The following is a 6,972-nucleotide window of genomic DNA, read 5'->3' on the forward strand; positions in this document are numbered from 1 at the left end:
CAGGAGGTTGAGGACCTTCGTCCACCTCGGGGCACCCAGTATGATCCTGGCAGCTTCATTTTGGACTGTTTCTAATTTGTCTGTGTGCTTTTTCTTTGCAGCAATTAGAGCGACTGAGGCATAGTCCACAATGGGCCGGACAGCATGTACATAGAATGATCTTAGTACTTTGTGTCTGGCCCCTATGCGTCTCCCAGTCATTGCTCTCATGACAGACAGTCTTGCTTTGGTTCGGTCAACCAGGTACTGGACCTCCTTATGGAAGGAGAGGGTCCGGTCTATCCTTACCCCAAGGTATAGGTAGTCCTTGACCCATTCTAATTCCACTCCCTGGATTTTCAGTCTTGTGCCTCGAACTCTCTGTCTCAAAGCCATGGCTTTGGATTTGGCAGCAGAGATCTTTAGTCCCGTCCTACAACACTCCTCTGACACGAGGTCCAGACAACGCTGGGCTTTATTCTGGCTGCGTGGTCCAGTGGAGGTGATAGCGAGATCGTCTGCATACGAGATGATCTGGCACCCCACTGGGAGGTTTATGTTGAGGATACAGGACATTAAAGTGTTGAATAGGGCTGGACTGAGAACCCCACCCTGTGGCGTTCCATTTTCGAGCGGCATGTGCTGCGATAGGTGACCCTGGAATTTGACATTGGCAGTCCTGTTCCTGAAGTAGTCACCTATCTAAGCCAAGAGCTTTCCTCTGATTCCCTTCTGGATCAGGCTTTCCTGAATGGCAAGCGGACTTGCCAGTTCAAAAGCCTTCTCCAGGTCAAGGAATACCACCACAGCTGGGCCCTTGCTGATTGTGCTTAAGAGCGTGGCTAAGCTGTGTGCTGTGCCCATGCCCCTTGTGAACCCGTGAAGGTGTTCGTGCGGGGGTCCCGTTTTCCATTGAAGCCGGTTTAGTACCATCCTCTCAGCCGTCTTGGCCAGGCAGCTGAGCAGAGAGATGGGGCGGTACTTCCCCGGCTCCTTTGGTTTTGGGACGGGAACTATGGTAGCCCTCTTCCAACTCTGGGGTAGAGTGGAAGTTTCCCAGGACTTGTTGATGAGTTGCAAGAGTGCACGATCACCTGCTAGTCCTAGGTGGGAGATAATGGGGTACGAGATCCCATCAGAGCCCGGGGCTGTGTTGGAACTGGTTTTATAGGCTTTCCTTAGTTCCCTCAGAGAAAAGATAACGTCTGAGTTATCGGGTTCGGCTGCCCTTTCTCTGATCTGAGCGTGTCTGTCTGGCTGTAGACGCTCTTGTCTTGCCCTCAGCTCGGCTGGCAGACTGTTGCTGCTCGTTCTCGCAGAGAACTCGTGCGCCAGTCTGTTAGCCTCTGCTTGGGGGTCGTGATGGGTGCACCTCGGGGCTGAGCGGCTGGTAGCTCGCTTGACCCGTTGCCACAGCTCTGAAAGGGTGGTTTGGTGGTCGAAGGACTCACACCATTCCAGCCACTTTTCCTGCCTGACTCTGTTGGCAGTTTCCTTGGCATCCGTGACAGCTTCCCTTAGGAGGGATAGGTTGTCAGGGGTTCTTTGCCTTCGGAATAGTTTTCGGCACATGTTCACCCTGTGGTTGACCTCCCTGATCTCGTCATTGAAGTACCAGGCGTCTTTGTGACTTCTGGACCCAGGCCGAGTTTTGGGTATGGTCTGTGAGGCTGCTTCATTAATGGCGTTTAGCAGGCTGGCTTCGAGCACTTCCACATTTTCGCTTTGTGGGGGATTGTTGCATCTCAGACAGAGGGCCAAGACGTTTTGAAACGCCTGCCAGTTGGCCTTGTCTGTTTTCCATCTTGGATTTGGTCTTAGGATTTCGGCTGGGCCAGCATCCATGAGGGTAGTTATAGTGCCGTAATGGTCACTTGTGACGGTCTCATCGACACACCAGCCAATCCTCCCCACCAGAGTCGCAGTGGCCAGGGTGAGGTCTAGGACCCCTCCTCTGACATGCGTTGGCTCTTGGGTGTTGAGGAGAGCGATCTCAGGGAATGTCTCTAGCACGTCGGCTATGTGATAGCCGGCCGCATCCGGTGCCCGGCAGGGAGCCAGGATGGGGTGGTGTGCATTGAAGTCTCCCCCTATGATCACTCGGTCGTGTGCAGCAGAAGCACAGACCTGGCTGATGTCTAAGCTTTTACAGCGTGGCCGGCTGTACACATTGTACAGTTTGAGGGGCCCCCCCGGCCAGGTGAACCTCGACGGCAAGGGATTCAACATCGTCTCCACAGTGCGATGCATCGGCTATTGCGGAGCAGGGGATTGTTGCTCTCACAAGGGTGATCAAGCCTCTCTTGCCAGGTGTTCGTGGCAGTGTGATGGCATGGTACCCTGAGAAGCGAACAGTGTCCACTGTTAATGTCTCCTGGAGCATGACAATGTCAATGTTCCTTGATCGCACTACTGCTTGGAGAAAAGCGTTCTTTGCAGAGAAGCTATTGATGTTCCACTGTAGGATGCTTAGATGGTGTGTCATGATGTTACTCAGTGATAGTTACATCAGAGACATCGTCGGAGTCTGACAACTCCATTGCGAGGTCCTCGCTGGTTGAGGGCTCCTCGTCTGTTGTCAGGCTATCCTTGGGTCCACTGGGGGGTGGAGAGCCTTTGGTAGCTCTGACTTTGGTTGGTTTGGCTTTTCTCTCAGGCTTTTTCTTGGCTGGCCTTGCTGGCCTTGCCTGGGCAAGGTCAGCGTGATCTGGCTCTGGCTGCACAGATTCAGCCTGTTTGGCTCTGCCTGTGAAGGCATGGCCTGGTTTGGAGCGGGGAGGGGAGTCTCGTCCTGGGGTGAGGGTTAGGCTGGTTTTTCTCTAGCCAGCTTTCTTCCCTTCAGGGCTGCGACAGTCTGGGTCATTGCCGTCATGGCGACCGAAACTGCCTTCTCGGCCTTCTCACTCGACCTCCCCAGGGCTGTTGCTACTGCTGTGACAACAGCAGTTAACAGGAGAGTCATATCGTCCTCGTCAAAGAGGAGATGATCATCTGTTGGGGAGGTTTTTGTGGTGCTCTTAGAAACTTTTTTCTTTAGTTTCTTTTTCTGCACCTTTGGCATTGTCGGAAACTCCTTGTTGTTGGAGACATCCGGTGTCGGCTGGGGGGCGGCTTCCTTCCTCTTAGGAGGTCGGGGGGCCTTTTCGCTTTTGTTCCTTCCCCAGACATGGGTGCCCGGTGGGGCAGGAACAAAGTCTGATCGGTTTTGAGCAACCTCTTGTCGCCTGAGGGCCGCCTTTTTCCTGACAGAGCAAGTCAGGCTCCAGGCATGATGCTTCTTGGCACAGTTGGGACATTTGGCTGTTGTGTCCCTCTTTTCCTCTTTGTATGCCTTGAGGCATACCTCTGTGTTGTGTGCCTTGCTACAGACACCACATTTAGGCTTGGCTGTACAGTTAGCCTTGTGGTGACCGTATTTCTGGCACTTGAAACACCGAAGTGGTTCTGGCACATACGTTCGAAGGTTGTAGGTGCCCCAGTTACCCAGATCAAGGGTAGTGGTTGGGGCACCTTTCATGGTCACCAGGACTTGCCTGGTTGGGGTCTTCCCCTTCGACATTCGGGAAGCCTGCACGACCTGTGGGTGTGAAGCGATCAGCTCCACATCGTACGAGACTGAGAAGCCAAGTAGCACCATCTTGGTTCTCTTTTCCTCGGGACTTAGTGGGGAAAGACTCACTTTTCTCCCATCAGTTAGCTCCTTCGTTTCCCGGAGGAAATTTAAGGTAGCTTGATCTTTGGGCATTATGATCATGCCCTGATCTCGGGCGACACGGATCGACAACCGGATTTTCCGTTGCAACTCCAATGCCCTGACCAATTGGTAGGCATTGTCGAAGCCTTCGGGTTTAGCTGGCACTTTGAACTGGGTGAAGCGTTTAGGGGGTCCCGACTCTTCATCAGAGTCGGTCTCCGGCCTCGGACGCTTCGGCCCGCCCTTTCGGCTTTCGGGCTTGTTTGAGGAGGCAGGAGCTGATGCGGCTGGTTCAGCCTGCTCTCCCCTCTCAGTCGGGGAGGCCGTCTGTGAACTCAGGGGCCTCCCTGGCTTAGCTGCTGGCCTGGAGAGGCCAGCTCGCGAGTCAAGATCTTTGACTATTCGGTGGACAGACCCATTGGCTTCGGTCTTGTCCACCTTAGCAGCAGGGGTGACAGTGTCATCCTGTGCTTGGGGCTTTCTTTTGCCACCGGAAGGCGCATATGCCTTCATGGTGACTACCGTGGTCTGGGCCTTGCGCGGTTCGTCAACTGTAAGTTCAGTCTGTGGGGGGTGTTTGATTGTTTTTTCCATGAATTGGTAAGTGCTTCATCCTCTCACGCCCCCACCCACCACGGAGTCCAACAAGGGGAAGCTGAGTGTCAGAACCAGTGTCTAACAGCAACAGGAGTGATGAGAGGATATACGCAGCCAATAGCCATTGTGACGGCACTCACGGACCATTGTGAGTGCCAATGGCGGCATGACTGCTTGACCCTAGCCTCCCGGGGGAGACCAGCCGATTGACCGTGACCGGGCCGGGATCAGGCCGCCTGTCTTGCTGGAATAGAGGACCAAAGAGGCGTGTTGCTAGCCGCAGGGCGTACTCGTTCACGGCATCGCTCAACCTCCAGGACTCCCGTCTCCACAGCGCACAAGGCTGCCACGCACGGCAAACGCGTGGGTAGGTGTAAACCCCTGGGGAGAGACCAGAGGGGATGCCCTTCCACCTACGAGACATCATTGTTTGGAGCCTTTTTGCTCAGCCCTCTGAGGCAGCCACCCAAAGGTTGCTTCACCGCAGTGAGGGAAGAGGAGTCTTGCACTTTTACCAGGCAGTTCCTTTCATCTCTCTGAAGCAACCACCCAAAGGTTGTTTCACCTCAGTGAGGAAGGAAAGGACCTGTATCTTTTCAAAGTAGTTCCCCCTTCCCTCTAAAACAGCCACCCAAAGGCTGTTTCACCTCAGTGAGGGAAGGGAGGTTTTGCGTTCTTGTCAGGCACTTCCTTTCGTTCCCCTGAAGCAACCACCCAAAGGTTGTTTCACCTCAGTGAGGAAGGAAAGGACCTGTGTCTTTTCGAAGTGGTTCACCCTTCCCTCTAAAACAGCCACCCAAAGGCTGTTTCACCTCAGTGAGGGAAGGGAGGTTTTGCGTTCTTGCCAGGCAGTTCCTTACATTCCTCTGAAGCAACCACCCAAAGGTTGTTTCACCTCAGTGAGGAAGGAAAGGACCTGTGTATTTTCAAAGTGTTTTCCCCTTCCCTCTGAAGCAGCCATCCAAAGGCTGTTTCACCTCAGTGAGGGAAGGGGGGTTTTGTCCTTTTTGTCAGCTGGTTCCTTTCATCCCTCTGAAGCAACCATCCAAAGGTTGTTTCACCTCAGTGAGGGGGGGGGGGGCGGTACTCGAAAACCATTCCGGACGTCTAGACGGGAGCGGTCGCCTGTGTGAAGGGCAGGGCCACAAACCGACCGAGAAGCGGGGCGGCACGGGGAATGGTTACCCCGGCGGCCCCCAGCCGGCTGCGTGACGCGCATGAACGCGCTAAATTCGTTGCAATTGAAACAATATACTCTCTAATCACGAGAAAAAATAAACAAATACGTAATAAATGAACGATATTCCTGTTGTTTGAACCAATACCGTTGATCACACAGTAATGTCATCTGAGGTCAGCAGTGGAGAGCGTACCATTGCTGCCAATTAGCACTTCAACCTAACAAAACCAGGGCGAGCGTAACTGCACATACAGCTTAACACATTTATGGGGAAGATAAAAGAAAGGAAAAATGGCCCAAATATGTACTCACAACAGGTTCTGAAGACTTTTGCGTGTATGGAAGCGATTTGGTCCGAGCGGGTGACCATCGGAGGCTGTGAGTCCATTGTTGTGTGCCAAAAGGACACAACTCCCCGCTGCTACCAGTTATGTAAAGGGTATTTAAATGACACCTTAAACATATGGTTTAGCAGGAGTAGTTAAACGGACGGTTGGCTTAACCTCTTTTATTGAGAAGCGTAAGCAACACAGATATTCACACGGATACAAGTCTTCGTAAGTCTTAGTGCTGGGTCTGCCCGCAAGGGGGCGCGTGGCGGGAGCCAGCCTGACCCGCAGCGGTTGCCAGGACTCTCTGAAAGGACTGAGACTGACCTGGGTCATCCTGAGCCTTAAGTACTAATGTGGGGGCGTGGGGCACGTTGGGGCGCCTGCGGTGAAGCCACGCGTATACGTGCTTTTGTACGCCACGTACGCCACGTGGAAGCTATTTATACATACTTATAAACCTGATAAGATTATAAGTATGCTCCTCGACAGCGCGGGTCATTTGCCATTGTGTGCGTTGGAAAAGGGTGAGAAAATTCCACTGGAAAAGTTGCCTTTTGATGATTTGCTTTTGCACATTTCTCTTTATTTTAGATGGATCTTGTCTGTAGTTATTTGCCCACGCGTAGACACGCACACACACACACAAACACACACACACAAACACACACACACACACGAAAATAATACAAACAATCTCTTATAGGTGGAACTAGACCTCAAAGAAGGTTTAGAAGAGGCTATTAATTACCACGGGAATGCACAAGAAAGCTTCGAAAACCTTCTGCGGTGGGTTTTGAGGAACCAGCATTCATTGGTCTCTGAAAAGTCTTCTCAGAGGTAGGAAAAGTTTCATCCTTAAAATAAGATGCCAAAATACTTTCTCTATAATTCCACATGCCAATTAGTCAGACGGGAATGATGTGAATCACAATTTTAAAGACATCAGTTTGGTTTCTGTAAATCTTTTCTTACTTCATTCTTTTTCCCCTTCACTTAAAAGCAACGGTAAGAGAGTGTAGATCCATGTTTGATAATTTTGTAGATAAAACCTTTCAAGAAAAGAAAAGGCCAGGAACGAAAGTATCAAGTGCAAATCAAAATGCAAATGTGATCAACGAATGAAGTAAATAAGACAACAGTTTTGAAGGCAGTTGAAGGAATAAGAGAAGGGTGATCATAATAACGAGTGG

General features: G+C 51.8%; 1 protein-coding gene across 2 annotated transcripts in view; it reads left to right on the forward strand.

The window, feature by feature from the left end:
• The first annotated feature begins 6,466 nt into the window (after window positions 1–6,466).
• Window positions 6,467–6,972, forward strand: part of LOC125029608 (decapping and exoribonuclease protein-like) — a 6,247-nt gene continuing 5,741 nt past the window's right edge. Inside the window, exon 1 of one of the 2 annotated variants that reach the window (XM_047619588.1) lies at window positions 6,467–6,619. The gene's annotated coding sequence lies outside the window, so the exon portion shown is untranslated. The remainder of the gene's footprint in view (window positions 6,620–6,972) is intronic. The other variant, XM_047619589.1, reaches the window with a different exon arrangement.

This window comes from Penaeus chinensis, chromosome 10, assembly GCF_019202785.1.
Source record: "Penaeus chinensis breed Huanghai No. 1 chromosome 10, ASM1920278v2, whole genome shotgun sequence".
NCBI classification, from domain to species: Eukaryota; Metazoa; Arthropoda; class Malacostraca; order Decapoda; family Penaeidae; genus Penaeus; species Penaeus chinensis.